Source organism: Strigops habroptila, chromosome 5 (genome assembly GCF_004027225.2).
Source record: "Strigops habroptila isolate Jane chromosome 5, bStrHab1.2.pri, whole genome shotgun sequence".
Lineage (NCBI taxonomy): Eukaryota > Metazoa > Chordata > Aves > Psittaciformes > Psittacidae > Strigops > Strigops habroptila.
Window position 1 is genome coordinate 1,162,851 of NC_044281.2, and position 19,580 is coordinate 1,182,430.

General features: G+C 45.9%; 1 protein-coding gene across 1 annotated transcript in view; it reads right to left on the reverse strand.

Annotated features, from left to right (window-relative positions):
• Nucleotides 1–19,580, reverse strand: part of LOC115608503 (putative methyltransferase DDB_G0268948) — a 186,741-nt gene that overhangs the window by 23,057 nt on the left and 144,104 nt on the right. The gene's annotated exons all lie outside the window — the stretch shown is intronic.

The following is a 19,580-nucleotide window of genomic DNA, read 5'->3' on the forward strand; positions in this document are numbered from 1 at the left end:
TTTAGGTGCTCTGTTCCTAGTGATTTTCTCCTTTTTTTTAGCAGTTCAGCTGCACTTTGGAAAACCTTCTGTGTTTTTACAGAAAACAAACTTCAGTGCATGACAACTCAACTGCTGGAGAACAGAGAGACCCAGCGGTCTGAGGAACACTGTCCCATAGTACATGATGCCACTTGGGCATCAAAAGTCAGCCTTTGGGATACTATCACTTTATAATACCACTATTACATGTTTTATGTAACCCCACTGTACATAAAATGACCTGATGAGTTCCAAAATCTCATGGGTGAGGAGATACCTTTTAGGTATGGTGCTGCTTGTTTTGGTGGTGGTCAACGTTAAACAGCGCCTTTGCAGAAACACCCCTTGGTGTCACTTGTAGCTGTGAAACCAGTTCTGGTATCAACAAAATGCATTTTGTTGTAACTTAATAGGACAGCAACTGCCTAAAAAGGACAATAATTAGGAGCTCTGGATGTTTAGGTACGAAGAAAGGCCCCGTGCAGGAGGATAATGGAGTTACAGAGCACAGCCACAGGGAGGAGCAGGAATTCACAGCAGCATGGGATCAGAGCAGAGCTGCTCACTTCTGTGCAGCAGGGAGGAGTAACCAGGCTCAGGAGCTGGTGCATCACATTATGCACTGATCCCAACGTGAGCAGAAAAGGGTCCGTCAGTCCCAGCACTCAGATAAAACTGGTCATGGGGTGAGCTGCAAATATTGCAAAACAGCCTTTGGTGAAGTATAAGGATGCAGAAATGATAAAAAAATCTGCAATTTGAAAATTTACAGAAACCAGCAGAAATGGTTTTCGTAGAGGTCCAAGCTCAAGTTTGTCGTTCTGTCATCTCTGTAGGAAACACCCTGTCTTTCACGCACTTGAGGTAGAAGTCCGATAAGCTGTATTTCAGTTAGCAAAATGCAGAGAGTAATTTGCCTTTTCTAATATGCATAGAAATTACCAGGGAGGCATACATCTTAAACTTCAGTTTAGCTCAGATTTGGGCTTCCAAAACGCAGCTTAGTTTGTCTCAAGTGCGCCTTTGGTTGTATGTCAGGGACCAGCACTAGAGGACCCTCCACCCAGAACCCAGAGATGGAACACACTCATGTAAGGTTCAGATACTGCTCAGTTGCCTATTGGTACTGGCCTGCCAGAGGTGTTTAAAAGCTGTATTTAGGCGCTATAGAGGAAAAGTTACCCATGTCTGTACAGCAGATGTGGTGGGACTACCCTGTTTAATGGCAAGAACAAAGATGGGGAAAGAGATACAAAAAACCATCCCCCCGTGAAACTCATTCCAAATTCTGGTAAGTTAAAATCACTGGCACTCTTAAGGGGATACTTCTGGGAAGCACTTGCATTTTGGGTTTTAAACTGAGTACGTGAGATTAAACTGAGATGTTCAGATGGTAAGACCACAGTTGAGCATGACACCCTGGAGCTGCTGTGGCACAGGCTGAGTGTCACAGGCCTCTGGGGTAGACAGTCAGTGGCTTCCTATGATGCTGCCCCACTGCCCTGGTCCTGGATGGGGAGAATTCATCCCCCAAACGAGGAGCACTTGCCTTGTTCACTAGAAGCAAGCTTTGGTTTCACTCATTTGATGCACCATCCAGCCCTCTAGCTGCTATTCAGATGGGCTGGAGTCTCCCGTATGACCTGTATATCATGCTTGGACACTTGTACTGATGTCTTTGACGTCCTACAGGTCTCAGATGCCCACTTGATACCTGCATGCCACAAAGATGATCAGAGGACTGGAGCACCTCTCCTATGGAGACAGGCTGAATCAGTTGGGGTTGTTCAGCCTGGAGAAGAGAAGGCTCCAGGGAGACCTGTAGAGCAGCTCCCAGTGCCTAAAGGGGCTATAGAAACCTGGAGAGGGGCTTTGGACAAGGGATGTAGGACAGGACAAGGGGAATGGCTTTAACCTGCCAGAGGGAGATTGAGGTGAGCTCTGAGGCAGAAGCTCTTCCCTGTGAGGGTGCTGAGGCGCTGGCACAGGATGCCCAGAGAAGTTGTGGCTGCCCCATCCCTGGCAGTGTTCAAGGCCAGGTTGGACACAGGGGCTTGGAGCAACCTGCCTCTAGTGGAAGGTGTCCCTGCCCGTGCAGGGGGTTGGAACTGGGATGAGCTTTAAGGTCCCTTCCAAACCCAAACCAGTCTGGATTCTGTGATTCTGACGTGGGGAGCCAAATCCTGGTCTTGCGCCAGCGAAAGCCAGCCAGGGAAGCGTGGCTGCAGGACAGCGCAACGGACACCAGATGCCACTGTTCCATTAGCCATGCTGCAGCATGCTGAGGGAAATCATCATGTTTACAAGGCAGGGGAAATTTTTCAACTTTTTCTTGCATGCACCACGTCGCTGGAGGCCTGCAAGGACTGTCTGCCTGGAAAGGCTGGCGGGCAGATGGTTATTAATTGCTCTGTGCTTTCCGTGGCAAGCCCATCGCTCTGCAAAGGTTCCAGGGCTGGGGCCAGGGCCTCTGCTTCCTGCTCGGAAGTGCCTCCCTGCATGGGGGCTGGCTGCTGCAGGAATTAGCATGTTTGCTAGGACATCATTTTTCTAACTAGAGGGTGACTTTGGTACCCCTTCGTTTGCCAGGAGAGGAAAAATACCAAAAATTCTTAAAATGAGCGATGTGAGAGGGGTTAAAGTGCGTCTGGCTCACTTGGCTTTCAGATAATTTGCTTTGTTTTATTCTCAACTTTGTATGTAACAAATATTTCGACTGGAAAGAAAGAGAAAAAAGAAGAAGCGAACATTTTCTTCCATCCATAAGCCATAGACATGGCCACTAGGGTTTCTTTTCCTAGCCACAAGTAGAAGCAGACCAGCTAGCATGGTTCGTACAGATAAAATACTGGGGTATGAAGCTGGATAGCTTCTCCAAATGAAGAATCCAGACTTAACCAACTGATGGTCTAAGCCTTGTCTTCCACCAGCAACCCATTTGGATATTCCGGGCATGCCTGCATCGACAAGGCTGCTGGAAAAACACTTGTGCCTCATTGATTGGATAACAGTGGCTGGGCAAGGAATATGATTGTTTTGGTCAATGGGGAGAAGAAACACTGTCGAGTGCTCTTCCTCTAAATTAAAGGTGGGGAATTAGGTATAGCTAGCAACAGCATCTTGTATAGAGACCAGCTAGAAACAAAGATCAATTTACAGACCGTCTTGACTGTGCATGTGCACACGTGGTTCTTCTTTGGTATTCCAAGTTTTCCTAAGACATACATCATGAATTTGGCAGGATAAGAAATCTAAAAACCTGGGTGGAAATTCAGCTGGATCTGTAAGACGGCCAGAATGGTGGCAGTGCAGGCGTTTGGGAAAGGCGAAGAAGGATGGGAGGCAGTGCCTGAAAGGAGTCCGGCTTTCCATTTTACTTGCTATGGATGTAAATCACACCATAAGCTCTGATAAATAATGAGAATGGACATGGAAAGGAAAACTGTCATCTTTAAATTTCAGCTATAGGAAAATTAGCATTTCAAACCACTCAGTTTCAATCATTTCTAATGTTAGAAATTCCAAACACTTACATGCTCTTCCTGGAGGGGAAGCATGTACTTTTCTAATCTAATGAGGATCAGTAATGTTGAGTGACTTGCCACAAAATAGCTCTCTAAAAAGCATTTCTTTGAAGAAAAAACAACTTTTTTTTGGGGTTTTTTTGCATGGGGAGTCCTTGTTCGGTCAAGTTACGGATTATCTTGGCTGCAAATTGCAGGCCTTGCGGACGCATTCACTTGGGGAGCTGCCCTTGCACAAGGGAGGCCATGGAGAAGTCTGCCCACTGGCCACTCCTAAAATGCCCTAAGGAAAGACTTGCATAGCCAAAAGCTTGCTTGTTTCTTCTATCGTTTAATGAAACATACCACCTCTCCCCATAAAACCTTACCCTTAAGGAGAATAGTAATTTTTCAAAGTGGTAATAAATTGAGGTGACTGTTTTGTCTTACTTGGATTAGGAAATGAAGACACCATGGAGGCTGTGGGACATGATAGGACCCAGCACCATTAAAATAAACAGCTTTAGGCAGTCAGCTAGTCAGCAGCCAAAGAGTAGAGCCATATCAAAGCAAAGACAAGAGGGCAGCAAATGGAGGCAACAGGCACGGCCACTGCCAAGAATGGAAAGAAGATTTGGCAGGTGGGAAGGTTGTGTGCAACGGGTACAGTGTTGGTGCCAATAAATGTTGTGATGGTGTGTTGGAGTGCGTCATCTGGGTAGCACCAGCAGGATGAAATGTGTTTGTGTATGCCTGAATAACCATCGTTAAAAGCCCGATTTGATGATAGCTCACCAGCAGATCAGAAAGAAGAGAGATTTATGAAACCATGTGTTACCAAAAGTTTATCCTTTCAAGAGTGGCAACTTTATATCTGTTAAGCTGCTGGATTCTTTCCGTTGGCTTGAACTGGGTTGAGTCAGACTTTGGAGACACACAACACGAGGGCAAGTCCAGACACCAGTGAAGTCAAAAACAAAACTTGTGCCAGCTGCCCATCTATTGCTCTTCTGCTGCATCGAAGTCTCAGAAATAACAAGTATGCGTTTCTTGAAAAGATTTCCATAAGTGATGAGAGGATCTACCCAACTTGCCTGAAAGACGAAAACAAAGCGCAAACCTTTTCTCATGGCCAATGGATGAAAGGGAATATTCAGGTCAGACCTCAGGAGGTCTCAGCCAACCCCCATTATTTCTTCCTTGAAATAATCTCTTCCATTTTGAAAATTGTGTGAGCAATTTGTATTGAAAACATTATTTGCGTACAAAATATTTCACCCAGCCAAAGAAGTGGTGGTTGGTACAAAGCATTAAACTTTCATTTTTTTTAATTAAAAAAAAAGTGAAATATAGAAGATCTGTGACACTCATCTGGAGAGCAGGTTTGGAGTGAATTAATCCCTCTATTAAATACTTCTTCGATACCTCTAATCACTTTTGGTGATAAGAAATTGGCCTAGGATTTAGAACCTCCATTTCCATTCCTAGACCTGCCCCATCTCTGTCTGCCCTTCAGGTCACCCAAGTGCAGGATGGGGAGGTTGCACCTACTAGAGCTGGTGGCAAAATGGCCTTCCTGTGCTGGAGGTACTGTCAAGGCCTTGATATTTCTGCATCTGTCTTCAAGCAAAACTTTGTATCTCTAAAACATTCACCAGGCTATTATCCAAAAGACTCTGCTGTAATAATTTCAAGATGTTTTGCTTCAATTTTGAATTTATTTTTTTTTTTAATGCTCTCCAGCTTTTTAGTAGAATCCAGATAAAGCATTGTTTCTATCCAGAAAATAAAACTTCAAATTCAGATCACATCAGTGCCTTTTAAAGCAGTGCTAAAACAGTTTTGGTTTTTTTTCTTATTTCAGGGGAATACCTATTCCCACAAATAGTTTCAATTCTGATAAATCAGCGTTTCCAGACAGAAAATTGGTTAATTCAGTTTTGTTTTAAATCCTAACCCTGCCTAATAATTAACTCTTTGTTGTGAACTGCTTTGGGATCTACTAACAATTGTGTTGCGTTGGCAGTCAGTAGAATTAGGATCATGTTTTAAGAGAAAATCATGTTACAAAACATAAGGGAAGAGCATCTTTTAATCATTTTGACTATGTTTAAGTGAGATCACCAAGAGAGGCTATAGTTCTGCAATGGACACGTGCAGGCATGCCTAGGAATTTGGCTTGCCTGAGGTTTATCTGTCCCAATTAAAGGCAGATGCAGCCTTTTCGCTTCCATTGAACGTTATGAACTGGCAGATCTGCTGAACGGGGAGACAGTTAACATATAGCAACTGGTCCTGAACTAATCAGACACACATTTTTACCAGTGTTGTTTGGCTTTAACTTGCCCAATTGCATGAAGAAGATTTTCAGTTTTCCTACCTTACCTCCTTGGACAAGATTGCAAGCACAGAAATTCCCCAAGTTTGGGTAATCACATAGTTTGTTTCACTTCTCCAATGTCTATGGTAAAAGAGGGGAATTACAGGATGCACAAACTACTCAAGTGGCTTCTACTCTAATTCTGCTTTGCAGAAGAGAGGGAGCTTCCCAGAAGCACATGCAAACATATTGGGAACAGTGAATGGTTTGGAAAGCCCAACAGGTACTTAAATCTGCTGAAGTATCCATGGAGTCGCACTAGACCTGAAAACCACCATTCCCATGCTGAGGCGCTTAGTGATGTCCTGCTGACGAGCACATCAGATGCCTGGTGAAGCTGCAGCCAGGTTTTCACCGGGGCAGCTCTGGCGAAATGAATGTACCTACATACATGGGTCATTGCACACTAGGAGAAAGTGAGACCCGAGCCAAATCCACTGCAGCCCTGATGTCTCCCATAAGATCAGTTCAGCCTGGAGACACTTCAGAGGTCAAACATGGTCACAACTGCAGCATCCTCTCACTATTAGTTGCTCCTTGTCCAGCAGGAAACCTCAGTTTCAAAAGACTTTCTGGGCAGTCGGACCAGTTGCATGGATCTGGGCCCCTGGTTGCAAGCCAACACAAACCCTGCTAGACGACGGCAAGCAGGATGTTTGAAGGTAAGCTCAGTGCAGTTTGTGCTCCTATACTCATAAATACCACTTACGAATGCTAATTTCTCTTTCAATTATGTATATGTGTTATCAAAGGTCTCAAGAAGTTTAACAGCAACGCATATGCTTCACACGTCTGCAGAGCATCTGCAGGATCAGAGCAGCAGTTTCTTTCCTCTCCAGCCTTTATTTTTCTTAAAACAGTGACAATTTACACTCCTAGTTCCAAATGCTGGGGCTCGTTTCTCAACCCATCACCCCTTTTTCAGAGTCTTTCCTTAGGTTTTATTATTCTTATTTCATGTCAGGTTTGCCGGTACCTGTTTTCTGCCTTTGAGCCTTACCTTTCACACCTCCCTATTTCCTAGTTTTTATTATTGTAAACCTGCACATTTTCAGAGTTAATGAGGTGGTAGGGGGCTGGCTGGGAACAGGACAGCCTGACGTCAGCGGTTACCAGGCTTTTCCTATATTTAGAGCAAGATGTAACCATGAAACTATGTGAACTGACAGTCGGCGAACCTAGAGCTATACTGTGAAATACGCGGTACAGACGTAACCGTCAGCCTGGGACTGAGTCTCCCACCCAGCACACTAAGCAGAAAGACTTGTTAGGGATAACAAAACACTTTCTTTCTTGTAATGATTCATGCCAAAACGGCTGTTGACTTCAGCGGAGAGAGCTCGAGGCTTAAATCTGGGAGGGCGGGTAGTCACCATGCAGCTTCTAGGTAAAAACAAACACACTTTTCAACGTTGAAGAAGGATCATCCAAAAGAGGAGAGTGGCCCACACCACCCAGCTTTTCATTCCTGTGTTTGGAGCTACTTGTGGAGATGCTATTCTCCATTATTTCCATTTCTTTTGCGTTAAAGACTAGTTGCACTTGGTGTTGCTGGTGTTTTACCACCCTCATTGTAACAAATTTCTCCCTCACATCCAGCCTGAATCTCCCCTACTTTAGTTTAAACCCATCACCCCTCGTCCTATTGCAACAGGCCCTGCTAAAAAGTCTCTCCCCATTTAATCTTACAGTCTTGCATGTAGAGGAGGTTTTACATGCAGGGAACAGCAAATTGTGGGTAATGAAGAGAGGTAAGCATGGATGTCTGTGGCTAAGTTGTAAACACACCTGATTGGAGCAGTTTCTCTTCTTGCTTTAAGTGCACCAAATGCTATTTTTCACTTGGATTCCTTTCCCAAGCGCCTCCCTGGTTCACCAGGATGTCAGCCTGCATCCCCCAGGCCAGTAGAGCATCATCACTCACAGCAGGCAGCACCCTCGAGATGTTTCTGTAGCTTCAAAGGTCAACAACAGCAACAGCATGTGAGGATACCCAATCCTTCATGTAACAGGGTTCCCAAGATGCCATTCCCAAGACTCCTTCCTATCCTGCAGTGAAGGTGATTGTGGCTCAGGACACAGCCCTCTCTCAATGGCTTTGGCAAGCTTTCCTGGGTGAGGTCAGCTCTCCAAGCAGTGCACGAGTAGAGGGTCCATGCCCTGGAGTACACTCACATAAATCACTGCAGCTCTGACCATTCCAGGTGTCTCCGGACCTGGCCCCAGACACTCTATTTGTACAGTTCCTTCCTCCCTTTGAATGATTTGTGTCTTTTGAAGATGCAGAACTGATTTCATCCTGAGCCAGGGCAGCGGCTCCCTCTGAGAGGTGGTGACCTGTTGCCTGGGTTCATACGTGATAAATGACAGTGAGGAGCGAAGGGCATTTGCTCCAACTCTCAGATATAAGTCTTCAGTAAACAAGGGGACGGAAGCAAACACACGCTTTCCTAGCTATTAACTTTTCAGTTTGAATTTACAGCATTTGTTACAGCTTTTTTGAATGATTTTCCACCCCAGGAAAAGGCAGATGTGATGTTTTCACAGGCTTTTTGCTTGCTTTGCACTGCACAGGTCAGTAACTTGCTTGGTCGGAGCACATCAGTGGGTACAACCAGTTTCTGACATTTTAATTGAGGTCTTTATTTAGTTTTAGTCTTCTTTAGGTCCGCATACCTGCTCTGAGAAGATTCTTCGCCAGACAGAGGCGAGGAATGAATTTAGGTTACATGGTTAGATGGGAGAGATGAAAAAACCCCCAGGACCCTACATTTGCCCACCCTGGAGTGCAGCAGTCTCTCCATAAAAGACTTTGGGAAGAGGAGGAGGTAGCAGGCAGCTGTCTCCTTCTACCCTTACAGGCATTAGCCCCTCCTGAGCTGATATTATTCTCTATGAAAGACCCTAAAAATGATTAAATTCAGGGTATCTGTTCCTATTTGTATTCCTCCTGTGTACTCCTTTGAAGCATATTTTAATTCTCCCTGTTCCCCAACCTCATTTCAGCTGATGGTGCTGGAAGGTATTTAAAGTTACAGCCATACTCCCATGGGTCACCATGAAAGAAATTAGAGGGGGAAAAAAAGGAAAAGAAACCCAGAAAGAAAGCCTGAGTCTGTCTGCTGCACAGCAATGCTTATATTTCAATTACAGCAAGCAAGGGGCCAGACTCAACAGAGTCTGAGACAGGGAGAGGAAGAATTATGTTGGAAACCCAGACACTGAAGCCATAAAAGAGTGACTGCCTGTAAATGGCTAATCCAGTTAACAAAGCAGGCAGGTGGCAACCATGCTTTGGATCCGAATTGAGCAGATTTACACTCCCTGAGGGGCTGACCTGCAGCTGGGCTGCTCCTGCAGGGCAGGAATGACCCACGGGCTCATGCGTGATGGCATTAGAAAAGCAACACATGCCAAAAAATAACTGCTCAGCCTGCCTTCCTCCATCTCACACAGCGCTGGTTCAGAGCAGGCAGCTCCCCAGCTCTACAACACCATTTCCTTGCTCTTTCCTTCCTTGAGATGCTGGCAGCGGGGGCTTTCTGTCCTACGTGCTGGTGGCTGGTGCTCTCCTGCAAGCAGCATTTATGGCAGGACTGATCCTGCTGCTGCCAGACCTTGCATACACACACTGCCAGGGGAGACAAAGGCACCCCTCGGCTGAGCTGGCCTGAATCCAGGCATGGAGGGATAAAGGAGCATTATCCCGTTTGTAGGATGTTATGAATGAGGCTGGGCAGGGATTTGCGCGACGGAGGTGACATGGTGCAGCTGCCTCCCCAGGGGAGGCTGAGATAAACAGCCTCACCGGCTCCTTGAGGCCGCTTCTCTGATTACCCAATCTTTTCCTCTGGGCTCCATGTCTCATAAATCCCTTGGCTGGTTGGCCGCTGAGCAGGGATGGGGGCTGTGAACGTGCGGCCAAGCGATGCGCCCTGTTCCCGGGCTAACAAGAGACTGTTTGAAAGGAACTCCAGGCAGGATGACGTCCAGCCAGGAACCTCTGGGAGGGTGTTGTAAGCCAGGCTTTGAAGGCACGGTTTGTTTAGGGACATCAAGTTTCAGCTGGATCCATTGATACTGGATATGCCAATAAGAAATCCCAATTACCAGGCAAAATTGAGTAAGAGGCTTTGAGGCTGCGGGTACCTTTAGCTGAGCAGTACATAAACATCCTGCCCTCTCCTTGGCAGGAAGGGAAGGAGAAACCACTCTGCCTTGTGTGCTCTGTCTGAACTAAATCAGAGAGCTCAGGCTCGAGCACCTCTTCCTTGCACCCAGCAATAACAAACCAGGGGGAGCAGAGAGCTCACAAGAGATAGTGTGTGTTGAAGAGGGCTTTGCTGTGCCCCCCGCATCAGACCCTGCATGCACAGATGCTCCTCAGCAGCAGCATAAGCCTCATCCGCATGCAGAAGCTTGGCTTGAAAAAGAATAACCACCCAAGATCTTACGCATCTTTCCTTAGAAATGCCATGCAAATAGATGGCCTGAGTTTTGAGAAGGGGTTAGTAGCTTTTGTTGGGTTTGTAAAGGGCTACAAGGAGACCCCAGGAGAAGGACAGCTTCTTAATCCTCAGGCACTGCTGAGGTTTCTGGGGTTTGGGACTCAGCATATCTCTGTAGGGCATGTAAGACTAGAGCAGAGATGTGCTAGATTGCCCTGTGACCCTAGAGAGATGTCAGTCCAGACATACGGAAGTCACCAGGAGAGCTGTAAACACACAATGCTTCATCTTTATAAATAAATGAATTAGTAAGAAATCCTGCTTAACATCACTGACAACCGGAGAATGGGACATGGCCTTCTGAATTCCCGAACTGTGGCTTGGATCCAATTCTATTAAAACCAGGGTTTCACTAGGAGTTGAATTCTTTCTGCTCCTGCCTGACTTTGGCCGAGCTACTCCAATAGGACATGGAACCACTTTGGACTTTGTCCAGAAGCCACCCCAAGTGGGGGATGCTTTATTTCCTCTGCTTTGCTCTCAAGGTGGGTCGCATCAGAAGTCCCAAGTCCTGGAAGCTGTATCAAACAGCTTGATGCTTTTAGGAGATGCAACAGATGCAGTCAGGCTTTTATCTTCCAGGACCTCCAAATTGCTGGATCTGTATTTTATTTCAATGATCTCTCAATTGCTAGCAATTACATACAGCAAGAGAACAGACCCATTTGGATAACTTTTTGCTTGGTCAAAGCCTGTATTTAACTGCAATTCCTGGCTCTCTTTCCAGCAGTCCACGAGAGGGCTTATTTTCCAGCCTGCACCTGAACACCCCAAAGCCCTCATGAGATCAATAAATAGAGCTGGAAACAATCCATGATCCTGCCAAGAGCAGAGATCAGTGCTTCTGATTGCTGTGAGCTTCCTTTACCCATTAGTGAATCCCCAACCTGTCAAAGTGCCACCAGAGAGCTCCTGCACCCAGCCCTCCGTGTGAACACTGTCAGCTGCCGGTGGCCTCTCCAAACAGCTTCATTTCATGCCACAGCTATCCATCTGCAGCTGTATTCCACCAAGTCGCTCTTTGGGAGCTTGCTGACCTTATAAAGCATGATTTGGGTTTGTTTAAAGAAACAAAACTGCCTGCCTGCAGGATGCTTTGATCCTAAACAGTGTTTTTAAGTGATGGGGCTGGGTGAGGCAATGAAATGATATGCTGGTGAGTCACGACATCCGCTTTGTCAAACAGCATACCTGATTTTCTTGCTCAGTGTCAAATATTTGCTGTCTGTCTGAGTATAAAAGATATTTCACAGCAAAACCAAATGCCTGTCTTTACAGTGGTGCATCCTTTCGCTGCTGGATGTTCTCCCTCACAGATGTGTACACACACACTCAGTTGTGAAGAGGAGCCTGACATAAAGCCAAAGTAAAAAAGCAGTAATCAAAGTTACACAAAAGCAGAGGAACCCCAAAAAATGCCATTAGCTTTCAGGAAACAGCTTTCAGAGTCCAAATCGCCCTTGGTGAAAGCAAACCCAGCTCCATTAAATTCAACAGACACTGTTACACTTCACCGAAGTAGGTCTTTTAGGGTTTATTTGAGGTTAACTGCCCAAATCCCTGGCTTACAGACCTCTTTATGTCCAAGATAACAAATGCAAAGGCAAATAGGAGCAGAGAAAGAAGCCGTGCTAGCCTCTGGTTCCCTGCTCCCTGGCTCGCTGTGTTTGCTGACAGCACAACTATGCAAAGCATTTGGCTCCGCACACATTGTGGCTGTCCTGCTTTTATTTCAGCCATTCCCAATACAGCCCTGTTCTCCTGGTTTGCTCTTCGGGTAACAGCCACGTCGGGATACCCACATCAAGTAAACAAGCCCTATCTGCACTTTTCCTTGAGTATGGATAATGAGAGTCCATTATAAATAGGGCCTGTTTATGCCTGGCCATCCCCAGGCATAAAAGCTGTGTTTTGTCCACACCTGGAGGATGCTGCAGTGAGAAAAGCACAGTACTGGTCAAACTGGGGCAAAATCCTGTGTATCCCATGGGCAGAGGGTGCTGTCTGCTGGTTCTCTGCAGGACTGAGATGCTGTCTGTAGCTGATAGAGGTAGGGGGTAGTACTATGGCACCCACACTGAGTGCTCCCCAGTATCTCTGTATCCTTCTGTTTCCTCATGCACGAGCATGTCTGCCTATATGCAAGTCCAGCAATTAATCTCACATTCAACTGCCTATGTTATCCAGACTTAAGTTGCATCAAGGATGATTTTGGTTACATATTAAGCAATACTTTCTTACATCCCTATGCTTGCTCTCCAAGCTTGCCTGTGGAGTCTTCCTCCTGGATGTTTAAGATTAATTTCATACTTAATACATATCTTAATACTTAAGATATAATATATAATATAGTAATTATATATACTTTCATATTTAATGGTTGTTGATGTTGTTGATTTGCACCTAGCAGGGGTGAGGGGCCTTAGCCTCTCCTTTTTGTTTATTCATATGTTTTTTCATAGAACCAGTGCAACCCTCCATTACCAATCTGCTTGTTATGGAAGGAGTCCCCATGTGGAAAGGAGTTTGGGGATCAGAGCCCATTATTATCTTGGAGTCCATTATTATCTTTTAGTCCATTATTATCAGAGCGCATTATTATCTAGGGTCCTTCATGAGATAGGAAACAGCCCCAAACTGCCAGACACCTGAGGAGAGATGCTGTGGTGTCTCTCCCAAGTCACAGCACAAAGCTACAGCTCTGATAAAGGCTCAAGCACCATTTCTTTCACTACAGGAATATAAGCATCTCCCTGGGCTCATGCAGAGCTTCAGGAAGGAGACAAGCAGTGGTGCTTGTATCTGGGTATTCCCACTATTCTTCTATTTTCTCTCTGTTTGGGATCATCTGCCTTCATGGTCCTGCTCCTCTCCTTGCCCCCGGAGCCTCTTGCAACTATTTACACCTTCAAGAGTAGCGTAACTACCAAGAGTTGCTGGCAGCAGCTCAGTCTTTCCAGGATGAGGCAGGGAGCACCATCAGATTTACTCACTGCAAATAAATGTTCCTTCCCTGTAATTCCCAGAATGGCACAGGGATGCAGAGACAGACCTGCAGGTCTTGCTCACTGTGCCTGGGGACACCTGAGAGGTGGGAGGTGTGGGGGAAACTCGTGGTTCCTTACAGCCACTCTGCCTGCAGCCTTGCTGTGGTGTTTTGGCAATTAAAGGCAACCACCTATTTCCTAATGGCTGCTTCCTCTCCCACAGTCTCTGTGGCCACAACCCACAGGCTGGGACATGCTCCACTGACTGTTTTGTTCAGATAGAAGGGCCTCAGTGAAGATGTCCCATCTCCACTCTCCACACAGCTCCGTAGAATGAAGCTTGTTACAAATGTAATTGGACTTTGGCATTGGCACATGCTTGCAGCACATTGTTCCAGTCATTGGCTTGTGTCTTTGCTTTGCCGACGTGGTTAATGAAACTTACGTTTGCTGATGGATGTCTTTGGTACCGAGCCAATAACCAACAGATCTGAGCTGCACTACAGCTAATGTGAATTAGCAAAGCTTTGCTCTCAGACCTCCACCAAGCAACACCCCCAAAACTGCCTTACTACAGTCAGCCAAGTGCCCTATTGGATTCTTTTTTTAATTGCAACATTTAGTGAAAAGCTGTCACCAGCTTTCATATCAATTCAACATCATAGAGCCACACACTGGTGTGGGTTGGAAGGGACCTTAAAGCTCATCCAGTCCCGGTGTCCCTGCCCGTGGCAGGGACACCTTCCACTAGAGCAGGTTGCTCCAAGCCCCTGTGTCCAACCTGGCCTTGAACACTGCCAGGGATGGGGCAGCCACAGCTTCTCTGGGCACCCTGTGCCAGTGCCTCAGCACCCTCACAGGGAAGAGCTTCTGCCTCAGAGCTCATCTCAATCTCCCCTCTGGCAGGTTAAAGCCATTCCCCTTGTCCTGTCCCTACAGGCCCTTGTAAAAAGTCCCTCTCCGGATTTCTTGTGGCCCCCTACAAGGTCACATCTACATCCCCATATGCCATACTAGGATTGCCTGGGATTCAGAAGACTCTGCTACCTTTATTCCTCTCCTAGCAGGCAAAGTTCAGTGGTTTGGGGTGTTTTTTTCTTCTTCTGGCCTCAGCAGGAGGAGGTGGTGGGATGTGTTATCTCAGGACTGCCTTCACATCTGGGACAGAGGACTTCCCAAGGGATGCTCTGGTCAAGGGAAGGCAGCTGGGGAGATGGTGGGAAGGGAAGGAGGCAGAGTGAAAGACAGAACAATGGTTATTTATTTTGATTTTAAAACCCAAAATTTCTAGTTTGTTTATTCTGTGCTCTGGGGAGAGAACACAGATTCCCAGAAAAAGTATCTGGGAAAAAGAGGCTCCCATGTCCTTCAGCCCATCAAAGAATAGGACCACAATGTTTGTTTGAAATAAAGATAAAAATAACACAAAGCCAAGCAACAGTCCCACAACAGCCCTTGTCCTCAACCACACATGTGTGCAGGCACACATGGATGCTGGTACATGCTTGCCCACATCACCACCTTGGTCTTCTCTAAGCCTCCTGTGGTCTCAGAGCAGGTCTGCTCAAGTGTGTTTTATGATCTGAGCAGGCATGTCCATCCCCTCACAGCGCTGGTCCCTTCATCTTATATTCACCATAAGACTTTGAAGCAAGGATGCATGAGAGAGCAGAGAAACCACTGACAACCTCGGTGGTTCAGTTCACATAAATCCACGGCTGGGGAGTTAAAGAGGACATCTCTCCTCAGCCACTCAATCACTTCTGTCGCTTCTATGGATTCTTTCAGTTTTCAGGCCAGCTCACTCTCACCCCAAGGCTGACAGCCTGTCTCAGGATATGATTACACACCTGAAGCACACACTGGGACTTGCTATTATACTACCCGCCCTTTAACCAACTGCAAAGCACTACAAGTAATCCTGAAGCAAACCTTGAGAAATGAGGCAAATGGCTTACGAAGTAGTAATACTTGGGTTCTTTTGATCTCAGTTTGTCAGACCGCAGGGTTGTATTTTCAGGCTCTGAATCTACAATTATGATAGCTAGAGATTTATTCACTTTTTTCACCTCTTGAGTTTATCTCAAGGTCCTCAAGCACAAAATAACACAGGAGTTGCAAGAGCTGGTGACACTGCCAGGGAGCAAATCTTGCACCCTGCTGGCCTCTGCTCTCAGAATTACAAAGGGACATGCATCCAAAGAAACAGCATCTTTTCCAGTCTGAATCTCTGCTCCTTTTGCAAGGAACTCTTGCCTCTGACTGCTGCAGGGTGTGAGATGAAGCTGCTCTGCAAGAGCAGATCTGGTGGGGCTGCGTGGACCTTGATAAAGCAGAGGAAGGGCTTTGCAGTCCCCAGAAAGAGGTGAACATGAGATACCCAGGATGGCAGAAAGGGAAAGAAAAGGGGGAAGTCTGTTAAAGAAATAATACAAATATTAGAATAAGATGTAAGAAAATGCAGTGCACATGTTTGTACTTACTGCACATAATTCAAAATGTAAGGCAGACACCAGTGTGGATGAACACTGAATGGCTGCACAGCACAATACCTCGTGCCATTAGACCTCTCACAGTCCAGATATAGCAGAATTAAACTTATTCCATTTCTCCTGGATAGATTTTAGCCAAAGCAACAGCTTAACTCTTTGGGGTCCTGTAGCAGGCACTATGAAATATTACATGTCAGTCTGATGTGTGAGCTAAAAGAGAAAGAGCCTTTTGTTTTTGCTTAGACCTCAGACTGGAGAAGTCTGATCTGGCACTGCTTTAGTTAGAGAAGAGAGCTCACGTTCAGCAGAAACGCCCCCTGGAAAGCAGGCCTATTGCAAATGTTGGAGAAGAAACCTTGCCTCCAATTATTTATTCATGAGCAAATATCTGGTATATCAAGCTCATGGGAACAGAAAGCGTACCCATAAACTCACCTGGGGACAGCAGTTCACATGCTGCTGGAGCCAAGGCTGAAATGTCAATGTCCTGCCCAGCAGAGGTATGTTTCCACAGGGAGCCAAGTCAGCCACAGCACATGGCCCAGCTCCTCACTGGATTTGAGATAATCCAGGTCAGCTAGCTAGGGTAAGATCAGAGAGTGCATAGCATTGCACAGGGAAAAGGAGAGATGCAAGAGATGCTGTCCCGGTGCAGGGAGACATGCAGTCTGGCACTGAAGAGACCTGGCATGGAAAATATTTGAGGTGGAAAACCTCCTCAAATGCATATAGATGCCTTGGGGACTGCATAGATTAAGTCCTGAAGCAGCAACAAGGACCGAAGCACATCTATTTGCCTGGCTGGAATCAGCTCAGGAACCATTTCTACTAAATTGCAAGAATTAGAGACAGATGGTGAAGTCTGAGTTTCTCTCACCATCAGAAGTACTACAGGCATATGCCCCAGACATGTTTTGCAATATTCACTTGCTGCAATATTCCCTGGATGTGGTTTATCTCCACACTTCAGAGACACTTCCTGGACTCCCACTTCAGCTGCACAGGAGGGAGATGACTGCAATTCTCTCTCACTTCTTCCACTCCTCTGCACAACATACTTTGAATTTAACACCCAGAGTGGACATTGTAGGTCTTGGTGATGCTGTCTCAAGCCCAGCCAGTAACCGGCCTTATCATAAGTTTGCTCTTCCCACTGTTCCTCTGACATATTTGCAGGCTTCAGAGTTACTGGGGCTCAGGGGGTGGCTGTTGACATTAAAGCCCCGTTCCCAGTCTCTATTTCTGCTAGGCAAGACAGTATTTGGTCAGCTTTTGGTTCTCACCAGGGGCTGAAGGCAGAGAATTGCACACCAAGATGTGCAAAACCTATTTTTATCCCGTCTGGGTTTACACCCACATGTGTGGGTTTGTTGCATGAGCCAACTCTCAGCTGGTTTGTTGATAAAAGCAAGGAACAGCTCATAATTCCGAATGGAAACACCCTGATTTAAAACAATGAGTGATCTGGCTTCTAAGATCTACTGTAACAACAAAAGCGTGCATTTTTTGCTAGTAAGTTGTGGAGAAAGTAAACTGACAGTGAACTCATTTAAGTGTTATTAATGTCTAAATATATTTAACCTCACAAAAGGAGGCTACTGAAAGAATTTCTGGTATGTAAAATGCTGTTAAGTAGAAAAGGAACATACTAAAGTTTGGTATCTGGTAGTCATCTCAGAATACGCAAGAGAGTAAACCAGACCAAAGATGTAGACACAGCCTTTGGGCTTCAGAGGTTCCCAGGCTGGACTGGTGGATGTTGGGTGGGTAAGTCTACAGATGCATCACTCTGTGTTGTGCTATCCTTGAATTTTTCCCCTCTGCACCCAACATCAGTTACTTGTGGAAGAAGGATGCTCGGAAAATTGAATCTTTGCTCTGAGCCACTGGAGACATCCCTACATTTGGTGAACAATGATAATTAGGCTGAGCTTTTATTCCCTTCCTGTAAGTTTCCATGTTCCCTTTCTAATAAAGTAGCCATTACAGAAGTGACTTTAGGAAAAAATGTGTAAGGAGCAGCCTTGTCTTGTTTTCTGGCAGCAAAAACATGGAACAAAGCACAAGAAAATTCTCTTGCTTTGCAATTCCGTGTATCTTTCAAAATACTTCTCCCACTGAAAGCAATCCTTGAGATGACCAGAAGTGCTTCCCAGCCCATGGGAATGTTGCAGCAAGCAAGATTTACCCTATGAACTTCCTTTTCTTCCTACCTCCTCTCCCCAGTCCACCTGCATACTGATGCCTACCTACCTCCAGAAGATGCCTGTGGAAGCAGAGGCTAGAGGCTTCCCCTTTAGGGAAAGTGGAGGTTGTTTTTTTTTAGTGCTGAACTTCTTACCCTTTCTCTATCAGAGGCCTGATAGATAGTTCACATCCTGCTGACTAGACCCCTCATACACCAGTTCAAGCCAAAGAGACGTCCCATACCACATCTGAACAATAACAGCACAAATTCAAGATTGTGTACATATTCCCTCCCCAAGTTTCCAGCCAGTGTGATTGATCAAATATTTGCTTTTCACAAAGCAGATAACATTTGTGAACTTGCAAACTTCAGCCACAAACCCTTATCCCCTTGTGCTCCTTATCTCAAGAGTACAAAGGCCAATTGATTTCTTCCATGACAGCCAGACCCAAGCTCTCAGCTTTCACGCCTGTTGCAGTTCCTGGTTTTACTCTTTGGTTTGGACTTATCTGATTTAGAGAACAAGGGAGAATAATAGGGAGAAGAGGGTCAGTAAGGAACAAAAGTATACCTTAAAAGTTCCAATCCAGTTAACCAATCATCTAGGCACAAAGAAACCATTCAGCTCCTCTCCACCACCAAGGGCTAATTTAGCCCACAGTCCTTTAAGGCAGTCACACCAGTTTCTGGTGCTCTGAATGGAGGCTGGCATTTGCAAAAGGCACCTCCAGCCTAGAGAAACCACACACCCAGCTTCCAGTGGCTAAAGTTACCCAAGAGGTGCCCTTAGTACCTCAGGGGGTGAATGCCCAGTGATCTACAGACCCTGAGACACCCAATATGGTTACAGGATTAACTTCTGAACCTTGAAACATGAGGTCACATCTCCATCTTCAGTTGAGAATCAGAAGCAACATGCTAGTGTTCAAGCCCCAAAGCACAGGAGATTAGCTGGAGATACAAGAAAAGCAGAGCTTGGTGCAGGGACAAGCTATTGCTGCTTCTCATTTTCCCCAAGAATTCTGAGATCTCCATCAGGCCAGGGAGGCTACTGCAAGAGTGATGCCACGACGATCTGCAGCCTTGGGATGACCTCGAGAAATGGAATCACTTCAGGAAACAGAGCTATGAGAAAAAGATCCATTTAAAAAAATAAAAATACAGTGGGAAAAAATGCATCACTTGGCTTAGTTTTTGTTTTGAAAGTAGGGGAAAAGCCTTACGTTTCTCGCTCCTGCATTTTGCTTTTCTTAAGCTACAGAGGAAAGATCAGTTCTGCCTGTGACTTGTGGTTGTTGCCTGAATGCATGGAGAGCTGTATCCACCATTAGTGGGGGTTTCCCTTACTACTCCAAAGGCCTTGAGAGCCAATGCTTGAACTCTGTACTATGTCTGGCTTTAAAGTGGCAGGGAACTACTCCACAGGTTTCTTTGCTGCCCTTGCAACAACCCTTTTCACTCTTCGGCTGAGCTACCTAGCAGGACAGTTGGACACCTCAAT